The sequence below is a fragment of the Apis mellifera genome, linkage group LG1, assembly GCF_003254395.2.
Source record: "Apis mellifera strain DH4 linkage group LG1, Amel_HAv3.1, whole genome shotgun sequence".
Lineage (NCBI taxonomy): Eukaryota > Metazoa > Arthropoda > Insecta > Hymenoptera > Apidae > Apis > Apis mellifera.
Window position 1 is genome coordinate 17974961 of NC_037638.1, and position 13978 is coordinate 17988938.

The 13978-nt window shown below is 38.4% G+C and overlaps 1 protein-coding gene across 6 annotated transcripts in view; it reads right to left on the reverse strand.

Annotated features, from left to right (window-relative positions):
- Nucleotides 1–4184: 4184 nt before the first annotated feature.
- The window catches only part of LOC100577522, a 215898-nt gene continuing 206104 nt past the window's right edge, over nt 4185–13978 (reverse strand). For all 6 annotated transcript variants that reach the window (XM_016917357.2, XM_016917353.2, XM_016917352.2 and 3 more), the window contains one exon: nt 4185–8614. The gene's annotated coding sequence lies outside the window, so the exon portion shown is untranslated. The remainder of the gene's footprint in view (nt 8615–13978) is intronic.

The window sequence follows — 13978 nt, forward strand, 5'->3', positions numbered from 1 at the left end:
GTTCTCTCGCCAGCTAGGAGAGAAGTTTCTTTCCTCGTACGTTCAACGAAACAATTTTCGGTGGCAGAAGCAGTTTTTTCTGTCCCTTACTTTTCTTCTCTCTCTCTCTCTCTCCAAACCACGTAATTGTACTCGCGGTAATGATATCAAGCCGGCGCGAAATTATTTTTGCCCCGATCCACTTGAAACAGCCGTGTCCCGGGGGAGAATAGATGGTCGGTCAGAATGGTGCTTTCAATTCGTTTATTTAATAACTCACAATTGCTTTACATATACAGCTTCGCGAGCGGACGCGTCCAGCCATCCACCGTAATTTATTTCCGCTCATTCGTCCCGTTTTCTCGCCTTTCTTCCGCCTCTCGTTCCGCCACCCCTCATCTTCGTCTCCGCCATTTTTTTTTCCCACTCTCCAGCAACAATACGCATGCAATAGGCCTGCTGGACGCGTCGAATTTTCGTCGAGTTTTTTTTTTTTTTTTTTTTTCTTTTACAGCGGTGATAAGTGATTTTTTTTCCCCTTTTTTTTTTCTTTTTTAAGGAATTTTTAAGGTATCTTTCAAGGTAATCTTTATCGTAGTACAATTTTTTATATATAAACAGCTATACAACTTATCTCGCTAGTTCATAGTGGTAATTTTCTCTCTCTCTTTCGCGCGCTCTCACTCTCTCTCTCATTCTTTTTCACATTCTCACTCTCGCGTGTCGGCGGGTGGGAGCACAATGAGATTCTGTATTATTTGTCCCGCGCTGGACGACGATCCATCTTTGATTCGTTTATTGAGCAAACCGACGTTATCGTTTCTCTTCGGCGTTATTTACATCAGGTCTTAAAAATTTACAAAAATCGAGGATGACTGAAACTTTGTCCAATTTCAATTACGAGAGACTGTGACACATGCATGCACCTTTATGATTTAATTAGATATATATAAATTCTTCTGTAGTATAATTCATGATGTGTATCGTGGATATTTTATTAAAGGAAATCTAAATTTATTGAACAAAAATTAAAGGTGTATTTTTCTTTCCATCCTCTTGAAAAAATGATAAAAAATCCAAGATGAAATTAATTCGTATCTTCATTTTAATTTTATTCCGTGGAAAAATATCGAGTTCATTTTTCGATCGTAACTCCATCTTTTTTTATGAAATACACGAATGCAGCTAATGCAGATACAAAGATGAGAACAACAGTAGCAGTGGTTGTTATTAATGAAACATCTGAACGCATCATCACCGTTACAACAAATATATTCGCATAAATTAGAACGCGGCTAGTATATCGCGCTTGTTACGTTCTTCGGAACATCGGTTTAATTTAGCGAACGATATCATTTTCATTCCCATTGTTAGCAACGCTTGCTAACTCTCTGCGTATATAATGGCTGTCTTCACAAGATACAAGTTTTAAGCGCAACCCGGCATGAATATCCTCGCGATACACCATCCTTCGACGTGAAAATATCGGTGGGGTAAATCTCGCCGGTTGCGAATTAAGCTAAATTAAATTTACGGAACTTCCCTTCTTCGTACGGTGTTCGACATCGTCAGAGAATCTCGAGTTTAGGGAGTGAATCCAATACCGGTTAACGGAGCGGATAGTTTCTCTCGAACGTGTATTTTATTTCTGTACTAACGTTATAACTACGTACATATTTACTTTCCTTTTATTATATCGATAAACTTAAACCGGATCGATATAAAATAAAGATTCAATTTTAATCGAAATATTTTTAAATCGAATTTTTTAGTTTTGATATAAACGAGTAAAGATATTTGTTATGAAATTTCCTTTGAAATCCGATTAAAACTTTATCGAAATTTGAAAAAATTTTAAACCGTTACGAAGATATTAATTTCTGATCATTGAACGAGGGATCATTAGAGAATCTTTCTCTTTAAAACGTTTTTTTATTTATCTCGATACGACTTCCAGTTCTCGAGATATCATCGCGTAAAGAAAATGTAAATTTTAACCATATAAACTGTATTAAAAACTATTAAAATTACGAAAACTTTGAACCGTTATAACTTGGAAAATAATGACTTCCGGTCAACGAATCAGCGATCATTAGAAATGCGGAACCTTCCTCTTTGAAACGCTTTTTCATTTATCCTGATACGACTTCCGGTTGCCGAGATATCGTCGTGCAAAGGAAAAGGTAATTTTTTAATCGTTTACTACCTCCGTCCTTGTCGCTTATACGGGTCTCTCGCTCGCACCTCCACTCACCGACCTATCCCAAGCTGCAGACAAGCGACAGACGCGATTCCTGGAAAAGCGTAGTACGCATTTCCAAGAAAAAAATGTAGGTCACTGGGTTACTCCATTCATAATCTCCGTTAAGGCGCTACGTAAACTTTGAATCGTTGTAACTCGGCAACCGTTCGAGATATCGGGATAAATCAAAAAGGGATTTCAATGGCACGGTTTCCACTACGTTTCAAGTGAGGAAATTTTAAATTTTTTTCACGCGAAAGATCAAAGTTTCTCCTTCCTCGTTTCTTTCAAGCTTCGAAGCGAAGGTATTTGTCCACGAATCATCTCTTTCCCCTTCCCTCAAGAGTCTTAAAAATTTCCAATTACCTTTAGTTAAACGGGAACTTGTGGATCGACTCGAACAGGGCCGAGAAATTGGTGGTCCGATAGCGACCAAATTCTCGCCGTAAGGGGAGTGTATTCGAGGAATGCAGCCTGGAAGCCGGAAGATCAGCACGCTCTATCCTGGGAAGAATGTGCAATTGCATCTGACCAAAAGGTGCTCCCAGATCGGGCGCATTCGCCGTATTATTGCGAATACCAAGTTCGCATTCGCTTCCGAAACTTCTTGCGGTTATTCGAATCGATGCGATATTAAGGATGCGAATTTTCTATTTTTCCCTCTCGAACCCTCTTAAACATTTATGAGCGAACGAGAATTAACAGATCCTTCTCCAACTCTTGTCCAAAAAATTCCGTCTACGGATAACGAGAGAACAGTTCTGAGAAATTCGAGGAATGGAGGGGGGTTTTTTAAATCATCATGTTCACAATATATTTATTCCATGAATAAAGCAGGTGTTAGAAATGTGATACGTGTTTAATCACGTCTGGTTTGACGGATAAATGACGAAAAGCTGATACCTTTTTTCGAAGACCGACTGATGCAAGATATTTTTCACCAATTTTAGCTTGCGCCAGAGATCACCTGCTATCGTGACACGTCGTTGACAGCACAATTTTACAAAATCCTGACACACGCAGTGTACCGTTGTGTTGTCCTCGCCTACCACGATGGACGCGTGATTTCGCGATTCACTGTTCCAGATTAATAAGTATTTACCATCAAAAAAATGAAATTCCTTCTCGCTTCGATAGAATCAACTTGAAGCGTTGACTGAAAATTTCTCTTCCAATCGATCCTTTAATTTCAGAAATTTTACAATTTTCTCATATTCATATTATCACCTTCTCTCTCATATAAATTTTCTACAATCATCTCGTTCGAATACAAAAATCGATAAAATTCACGTAATAACAATTTATCTTTTCTACGTATTCTTTGGGAAAACTTGTTTTATTATTAATCTTTTATTTAAATATTCCATTTAACGAAAGTTAATCGGCAAAAATATATTCCAAAATCTCCATTGTTCGTTGAACGCCAAATATAAAATACACGTTCGTTTGAAAAAATTAATCCAAAATTTTTCGTACCAATGCAACATTATCCCCGACGACAACCGCCGATACGACGTAATTCCGACGAAGGCAGGCCGCGTTATACGAATTATTACAATACTCATCGTCCAAACCTTGTAACGAAATTCTGTCTACCACCACCTCCGTGACACAGTTCCTCCACAGTTCTCGGCCGATGTCGGGCGGCGCGTAACATTTCCTGTCGCATCGTGTTGCCGCATTGCAAACATAATCTCATTACGAGCGTGACAAGCCCCGAAACTCGGTTCGACCACCGCTCTCCCTCCCTCCCCTCTTAATGCCGCCCTATTTAAACCGCGTCCATGTATCTCCTACGCGTAATCCAACAATGCCGACAACTTTTTTCCGCGCGATCAAATCGTTTCCTCGATTTCCTCGTCTCGTTTCGTTAATAACATTTCGATTAGATCGTAGGAATCTCCATTAATGTGTTCACGTTTCCCCGAATTGTATAAGGTTCCAAAATTAACGCAAGATTAAATATAAAAGAGAGTTTTTAGTTTTATTTATTTTTTAAGTGAATCATATAGGATAGGGTTATTTATGGAATAATACATCGTGCAAATGGCACCTTTCGTCCAAATTTTTCATCACCTTTCTGTATAATTGTGGCTGAATTTCGTTGATGCAGCTTTTAATTTCCTCTTGTAGTGGTTGTGGGATTGTTGACATAGATTTTTGACTTCGAATAAGAAGAAATCTAATGGTGTTGAATCACGTGATCTAAGGGGCCAATTCTGATCACCGACCAGGAAATGTCTCATGCAATAATTCAATTGTTTCATCGTCTTGTTGAAACTATCGGCTACATCAATATCATAAAATTTCGGCAGAAAGAATTGTGTTATCGTGTCGCGATATCAAGCACCATTAACAGTTCCTTTTTGATCAGCCTCGTTCTCAAAAAAGTACGGTCCTATGATGCTTCCTGCCCAAAATCCGCATCAAATAATGACACGTTATGAGTGCATTTGTTTTTCGCTAATCGCACGTGTCTTCTTTGAATCTCAAACACGGAAATTTTGGCGATTAACAAAGCTATTGAAGTGAAAATTTGCTTCATCGCTTAGGATAATTTTGCTGGAAAAACCAGCATCCACTTTCTCATGATTAATAATCCATTCCACGTTGTTGTATCGTACAACGCTCCATTTTTACTAACTCTAAACTCTCAGCTGTCAAAACTGTTCTTTTTTCAAGCTTGCCAACAACTTGATGCAAAAATGGCGGCAAATTCAAATCTTGCGTTAATTTTGGGACACTGTTTGTATAAATATAAATTTTTCAAACTATTTTGCGATGCCTTTCCATACAATATGTGGAACGATATGCTGGTCACAAGCACTTTTACTTGAATAACGCGCGCGAGATGGATGATCCTCGTGCGTGAAAAATGCCGTACGAATTTACCATGCGAGCCGAATAAACGTCACCTCCAAAATCGAGCAAGATTTAATCGCGCGTGTTGGGAGAGGATCTACGGAAATCTCGTTATCCCCAACGATGCATTTCCTTTTTTTTTCCCTCCCTCAGTTTGTGCTCTCTCCTCTCTCTCTTTCTCTGTCCCTCTTCATGATGGATCATCGGCGAGAATTTTGTAACGAGATTAAATTTTGTCAAAAGCATTTTTGTCGGCTTCGCCGAAAAGGAACAAAGCGTGTGCTGCGCAGGTATTCTTTATGTTCGAGGTATTTCTAATAAAAATCTCTCCTGGCCAATTAAATTCGCTCGGGAACGTTTCACAAAACGACGAAGTGTAGTGAAGAATAGATAACGGCGGTTATCGCTTTATCGAAATTATACAAATTCGTCGACGATTATTCGTTTTCCATCTTTCGTTTCTCGAGAAATGATATAATAAGTGGTAGAAAGGAGTATAATACCGATCGTGTCCAACAACGAGACGATTCGAAATCAAGTGCTCCCTACCCCCCTTTTTCCAGATTCTTATGAAATATTCATAAGTAGTAATTCGTTCGACAATATTTCCTTTTCACGCTAGAATCGATCGCTCTTTTCTTCTTCTTTTTTTTTTTTTTTTATTATTTTCTTCTTAACATTTCCGGCATATCTCCTCGAAAGGCCAGAACTAATTCGATCGCAGTGTGTTCGTATTTCTATCTACCGCCTCGTCGATATATTTAATAAGATAACAAGAAGGAACGCCATATTTACATATAAAAATATAATCTTATCGCGATCGATCCGGGCCTATTTATAATATGTATAGATCGTGCACGTGTTTTAATATGTATAGATAAAATTCTCCAATGTCGTCGTTCCAGTTTCGTTCCGACGGATACGTTTCCTTCGACACAGCAGCGGCACATTCCGTCGAGAAAGAACCGGAAGATCGAACCGCGGTTATATCCCGGTCACGTAATCTCAACGCACGTCCTCTTTGCTCTTCCCTCTTTGCTCAAAGTGTGTGAAAAAGAAGGATGATGGTCGGCAATAGATGCAGGATAAATCGTTTGTTGCGGTATCACGATTTTGTTCCCCGATTGATGGAATCGAGAATTTTGTTCTCGACGGGCGAAAGGACGAGAGAACTGGTTCCTTTTTTCTATTCTTTTGTATCGACTTTTTTCTTTTTCTTAATTCACGCCTCCATTCTTCCTGGAGGATAAAATTAATTTTTACTCAAGAAATGTAGGAAAATATTGGATCGTTACGTCGATGCGAAATATCGAAGAGCACGGTTATATAATAGAGAATACAAGGAAATATCTATTCCAACTATTCTCTTTTCTCACGATGCACAATAAATTGCACGCGATCTACTCTCGTATTCCACGAATGGAACAAACGTTAAAAAATTCTCGATATTTTCCTTCCAACGATTGCATTATACGCGATATCGCGGGCAACAATTCTCCAAGGTTAAACGGAGGAATATTGTTCCATGGAAAATTACGAGGATCGTGATATCTAAAGTACACTGACATTATACATTGATCACGTATCGAATATCACCGTCGACACCGTCGTTTGAACAACGATATTCATTCAATCACGAATGGAAAGGCTCGATAATACATTTGTCGAGACCCGAACCAGTTCCCTTTCTTCTCCCCCATCGTTCGATATTCCATATACAACCATGATTTTCGTGGATGCCTCTACAAAAGATGTACACAAATAAAACGACGTTGAAATCGATGGTGAGAGTTATGTACATTCGTTTCGTTGCAGCCAAGCCTTTTCTTCCATATTCTTCCCCATCCTCGTCCCTCCAATTATATTTCCTCCTTCAATAACATATTCTTCCTCCATAGTTTCAAAAAGATTCACGTGTTTTTTTTTAACAGCGATATAAAAATTATTCATCGATCTTTTCCACGCAATTTTAAAATCATCCCCTTTTCTTTGTTCCTGTCAAATTTTCTCCGATGCACCCCACGTTGGGGAAGGGGCGTCATTTCAAGCATCACAGCTAGAGAATTTCGTTGTACACAATTATCCCTTAGTTCCCCCTGCCGCGATCCATTCTCTCTTCCCCAAGGCGCGTTTGCAACCTTCTCTCTTTGTATGTACGTGCAGCACGCCAAGTGGTGTACACGAAAATAATTCATCCGGATATTTCAAATACTTTCAAAGGGGGGGAATCGAGAGAATTTTCAAATATGGGAAAGAGAACACGAGGGGAGGGGAAAATGACGGGGAAATGAGAGTGAAAGGAAGAAGAGAGGAGAAGGCAAGGGAAAGTAAGGGGTGGAATTATTATTATTATTATTTGTTTGTACACACGGTAATAAAACACGAAGATTTAAATGTAAAATGAAATTTACCTCGTGATGCAGTCACCAAATTTATTTTTCACGCTAGACAGCATCTAGTTCGAGAAGAATCTCGACGGCTAATTAATTATACCTGTGGTCCTCCGACTATCCCAACTATTTCGGCCGTCGAAAAGTCGGTGACGTTTTCGTGGTATCTGGGTTAAACCGAGGCTGCTGACGCATATGGATCACGATAATACCAAGAGTTCCCTTACACGCCTTTGATAATTATGTAATTATAAATTGCATTATATCTTTTTTATCGAATAAACGATTTATCGAGCAATCTCTTTATTTGAATAACGATACCAATTCTTCCATTTGTTTATTTTATTTTCATATTCGATGCTTTTATCAATCATTGATATCAAAAGTAAATAATATTGTATATTCTGTACATTCTTCTTCCAATTGATCGAATTTATTAATGCGTATCGGAGAAAATTTTATCAAATGGTATCATTATCACCGGAGGAAATATAATTAAAATAACGATTCAATGAGATAATAACCTCGATCAACGTTCCCAACCCCTCGTCGTCTTCCTCTATCCTCCCGTAACGAGCAATAAATCTCTGCTAAACCCTATCGATTTCAAAGTATCAACATTCCAAACAGTATCAACTCCTCTCCATCACCGTTGTACATCCTTCCAATTCCCTGCCCCTCCCTCATCCGGTGTTTCTCATCACGTCGCCATCACCAGGAGTAATTTTGAAAAGACCTTCCATCCGAAAACGTTGTCCGTACAGAAACACTCTGTCCAGTTAAATTTATTATATATATATATATACAATAAATGGCCCACGTTTGTAAACGGCGATCCGTCTCCAGCTTTTGCTCCTTTCTTTTTTTCACGTTAACTCGCGTTAATATGAGACGATCGCCGAGTTCTCTCACTCGAGGATGAGCTACTCTTGATCAAATTCGATCGATCGAAAAGGGAATCCTAAATTATTAAAGGTAAAAACGATTTTTCTCTCTCTCTCTTTCTTCTATATTTCTTTCTCATTCTGAAGAATGGGGAATCGATCCAAGTTGATCGACCACGATGATCTCGATCAGTCACCGAAATTGTCCATGAACGGATGATGATGCTCGCGCATATTCTCGGCGCTGTTGCGATGGCCTGCAACAAAAGACAACACTTTGTATTAGTAGAAATAATTAATTGTAATAAAAAGAACGAATTGAAATTCTTTGTACAGTTGTAATATTAATTATAGTCTTAAGAAATCGAATCTCATCGATAAGTTTACTATTTCCTATCAAAAGAAAAATCGTAGCAAGGAATTTTTTATTATTATATTCTTTCAATTTTCGAGATTTAAGAATGCAATATTCCCAAAATCACTGTAACACAATCAGAGTCTAAACCAGAGATGGTGCGCCATAATTACTCTGCCGAAATACATTTCCCGGATAATTCCCAATTATCCAACGTAAGCTCCTGCAGGAATACAGGCTGTCAAAGCGGTAGTCTCGCTTCAATAATTGGCAATAGGGAAGTCGAGGATACGCAATAAAACAACGTATTGAAAATAGAAAAAGAAAGAAGAAAAAAAAGAAAGGTTCGTAGATGAGATTTCTTTTATCGGCCGTGATCCGCGTTCCATTTCCGTTTCACGATTATTTGTAGGTGGAGAGCGTGACTATGCTCGAACTTCTCTGCTCGTTGAAAAAACACCGCCCCTTACTTTTTCTTCCCTTCTTCTATCCCTCCAAACTTTCTCCTCAACTTTATCGATTTAACGAAAAAGAAGGGGATAAAAAAAATAAAGAAATAAAAAAACGGAAAGGAAAAAATCGAAGGGGAACACGTAGAATCGTGATAAGTTGAGAAATTATGCACGATTCGTCGGTTCTTCTTTTCATCGTTATCTTTCCAACTTTCTTAAACTTTCAACAAGGAGAAAGAAGGGAATATGATCGGGTATAATTTCGAGAGAAATCGAGCGTCACCTCGTCGCCTCGTTATTTCTCCTCGTCGTTAGAATTTTTATCATTTTTAAAGCATCACAAGCCTTTGATATTTTTTTCCACGCGTGTAAATTCATCCTTCGAACCTTTCGAAAAGATTTGATCCTCGTCCACCGCGAAACAAAAGAAAAGAGAATCTTCGTCTCCAAGTTTCAAAACGTGTATTTATTACGCGAATCTCAAGAGTTTCGTTACATTCGACGCCCCCGATTCCCGAAACGCGATCTCGGTTCAATCTTCCATGGAGATTGGAGCACCGTGGAGACGTGTAACTTGGAATATGAATATATTGAGGGGGGCTCGTGTGTTATCCGGGAACACGAAACGCGGGCGTAACACGTTCACGGGTAACAAACACGCGCAACGCGGAGAAGAGAAGCCCCGATGCTCGTCTTCGTGTTCGAATTCAAATGAGAAACGCTCGTACACTCCCCTCCCCCGTGTAGGATGCGTGTAATGGATATTCGGATGGAAGACGACGCGCGCACGATTTAAGTGTGTCCCATTTGAATGCATTAATTATTCATTTTACAGAGAGAGAGAGAGGGGCGAGTATATATCCGTTGATCGATTTATCGCCGATTGCCGATTTCCACGCCGATTTATCGGCTCTGCCGAGGGAGACGATAGTTGGATGCTGCTCGAGGCTGCGTTGTGTGTCGAGCGGAATGTACGGAATTTGATCATTTCGTTGAAGCTGTTCTCCTCGTCTTAAATTAATTATTATTGGAAAACGAATCTGCGATTTTATTTTCTAGAATTTTTGTGTATCTTTTACATATATTTCTTCGATCTTTTAAACTTTGAAACTTTTTAGAATCAATCTTATGTACATAACGATACACGACTCCTATTACGATAGAGTTGTTGAATGAACTTTAATGATAATGATTCGAGAATATTATATCAGATATTACACATCAGTTTTTGAGATAACTTTGAAAAACTTTGATCGCAATTAATTGATTTTTGTGAAGATCAAGGAAAAGTATCAAATATTATTAAAAAAAAAACACACAGGTTGATTATCGAACGCGATCGATCGAATGATATTATCTCGAGCAGCATCAAAAGCAAATGGATTGAATCGAGGGGGGATCGATACACCGCCTAGCCCAAGTGCATCCAGTACACTCATTTATCACCGTGTCACCGTGCAACCGCATAAATCAAACGAGAAGCCATGGACGCGCGTGCATTCGGATCTTCAACGTGGTGACGCCGCCTATTTTAAAACTCTAACGCACGAGAGCGTGGCCTGCTCTGGGACAAAACCGGGAAACAAAGGGCATTGTCTTGTCCAACATCCGGGAAAAATGACAATGAAATGACGATAAATCTCGATTTCCGGGTCCAAGAGTATCAAGCATTGAAAATTTCCCGCCGATGTTCATATTTTTCCTGCAACATTGCATACATCCCGATTCTTCCTTATTTTCCAGTCTTTCGCTTCTTCGTTGCAAATTTGCAATCCAATTTTCATTCATTCGAAATATCTTTCGAATGAAATTTTCTGTTTCAAGGTTAATGTTTCGATCCAAGCTAACTTGAGAATGAAAGCTCCAGATAATAGTGGCGATAATTTTTTCACAAATTGTTTTAATAACTGTTTTTAAATGTCTAAAAAGAAAAAGAGGTGTGTCATTTGAATTTCAATTTGCTCGACTACGCGGAATACTATGTAGGAATATTAAAAACAAAATAAAGAGGGAAGTCAATTTTTCAATGCTGACAGGTCGAAACGAGGAATTTGGTTCCTTAAAAAAAAAGGATATAAATGGATTTTCGTGGAGGGGAATACCGTTTGTTCAGGGAGGAATCATACTGTGCAAGCGCGACGCCAATCGCCACGTCGCAGATTCTGAAAAAGTCACGATCGCAGGATTGACGAGTCGAAAGCAAAACGAGAGAGGAGGAATAAAAAGGAACGACAACAACAGGAGAAAATTGGAAATTCGTAATCCTGCGCAGAGGAAACCGGTCGCACAATGGGGCTGGATCCGGTTATAATTTTTCTCTCGTTCGAGATTTATAACAGTTTGATTGTCGAGCTTGTAATAATCATATTATACAATGTATATAATATGATTATTACAAGCTCTTAACAGAAAGTGTTCGAATAGTTCGAAAGTGTTAGAATGTTCGAATATTATTTAAAAAGTGATAAGTAATCTGATTTTTGTTGCGAAGGATAATTATTCGTGATCGAAGACTAATCAGTTTGCTTCTGAAGAATTAAATGCTAATCCTCCATTTTTAAGAATCGTTTAAAAAATGGATTCGATTAATTCTCTGTGAAATCTGTAGCAAATCTGAACAACTATAGAAAAACGTATACTTTGCTTGGAATATTTCTATCTTTTTGTTTATATTCTCTATTATAAATTTTTGTACAAATATATCTTCGATTTATTAATATCTGTTTAAAATCTTATGAGCTCTCGAGGGAAAAGATTCGAAACAATTTATCAGATTTAACATTTTTCCATCCAAGGAAAAATGTTATAAAAATACGTTGCAAAGTTTTTTTTTTCCCCCAAAGGTCGTGATAAAAATAGGACACTTTTGCGCATTTTGACGGAAGAAATAGTTTAATCGGTCCACGAGTAACATCCGTTACGACACGTGGTATACTCGGAAACACGCGTGACTTTTAACACGACAGCTGGTTGGTGTAGAGAGTTTCCAGAGTTTCCATTCCGCGAAAATTGTTATGAATTGTCGCGGAATTCAACTTTTTAATCGAATTTCACGATCGATGCCGCCAATGCGGGCATGCGTTTTTTAATTCGTCAGAATAGACAATTTTTACGGTGCACGGGTCGAAAAAAAGTTGGAAATATTGCGTTGAAACGTTTAATCTGGCCGGCAGAATGGCAACAAAATATCAAAATATCTCTATTACGAATTTAATAATATATTTTTAACAAAATATTTTCACTTCAAGATGACATCTCTCCTTAAATTAAATTAATTTCCATATCCTATAAATCCGTGAATGCCCGCCTGCTGTAATCAAAGAGCTTCCGAAATTTCCATTTTTCGTTTCTCATATTTCGACAATATCCAAAAACTTAATCGAATCTTCTTCAAGAATACTTTCTTTATTTCTGCTGACAATTATTTTCAAGTATATATATATCATGTAAAATCTTTTTAAATTTTCCAAAAAAAAAAAAAAAAAGAAAAATACCGTTTCAATAAATCCAAACTTCAAATGATCGAATCGAAAATAAACACTGGAAATAAAAAGAAATGGACCACGTTCGAGGATCGTGCATAAACTGCGCGGAAACTGCTTCGTTTTGTTTATACGTTCCTTTTGGAACGTGACAGATCGCCGATCGGAAAGATACGCGGCCGTGCAACGCAGTTACAGAATTAATGAGCCCCGCTTGTTGTCCCATCGATTCTCCATTTGTGGCCACTTTTTTTGGACGTTGGCCAGCGATTGGAGGGGGACAAAAAAAAAAAAAGAGTTCGAGAACGCGTGTTGGAAAAAAAAAAAGATCCTTTGTTCGATAAGCCGTTTGTCCACGCGTCTCTCGTCAAATCAATCGCTGGCTTCGTAACAACGGTCGATTAATTACTTTCCTAACAGGCATCCCTTCCCCCCGATTTCGATAATTGTGACGTTGGGATCCGATTGGATCGGATGTAGAGTAAATCCGTATGCATACCTGATCACCTCGTATACACGAGAATTCGGATTTGAATTGTAATTTCACGAGGAGGAGGAGGAGAGATTGATGTCGAGGAGATTTGTTGGATGTTGCGTGTTGAATCTTATATAGTATAGGAGAATTATTTATTCGGGGGTGGAGAAGATCGTTGAAAATTTCGTCACTGCGATTTCTTTATTAACGAATCGCGTAAATATGGAGTGAGAATTGTGTATTATATTTTTCTATATTGCAATCCATGAATTTGGATTTCGTTTCAAAGAGATTTTAGATTTTATTTCCCCGTTAATCGAAGATTCATCGATTCTTTTTCTTTTTCCTTCCTTCTTGATAAATTTTTCCTCTTTCTCCTATTATTCGCGAAATAATTATCGAATGAACCAGTATAAATTCTCAAATTGCACCTGTTCACTTATAAAACCGTTATCGATTTTAACCAATTACGATCATTATTGTATAAAAATATTTAAAAAAAAAAAGTAAACGCACCGATCCTATTTCCCGTTAAAAAAATATCGGAGAGAAATTTCAACGATAACCCCTCCCTCTCTCTTTCTCTCTCTCCCATAAATATTCGCCCCCTCCCCTGCCGTTTCGCGTTCTCTTAATTTCGAAACCAAGCTCGTGGATTAAAGGATCGAAGGAGGGGCAACAATTCGCGGGGAATTGGAGGCGCTCATTAAAACGAATCCACGGATTCGCGGGCGTGGAAATGCAGCTCGATCGTTATTCCGTGATAATAAAACAGTGGCTCGTTATCCAGACGGCGGAGCGGCGTGTCATGCCATGCGAATGCCCACCCAAGAATGGATAATGAAACATTTATCAAA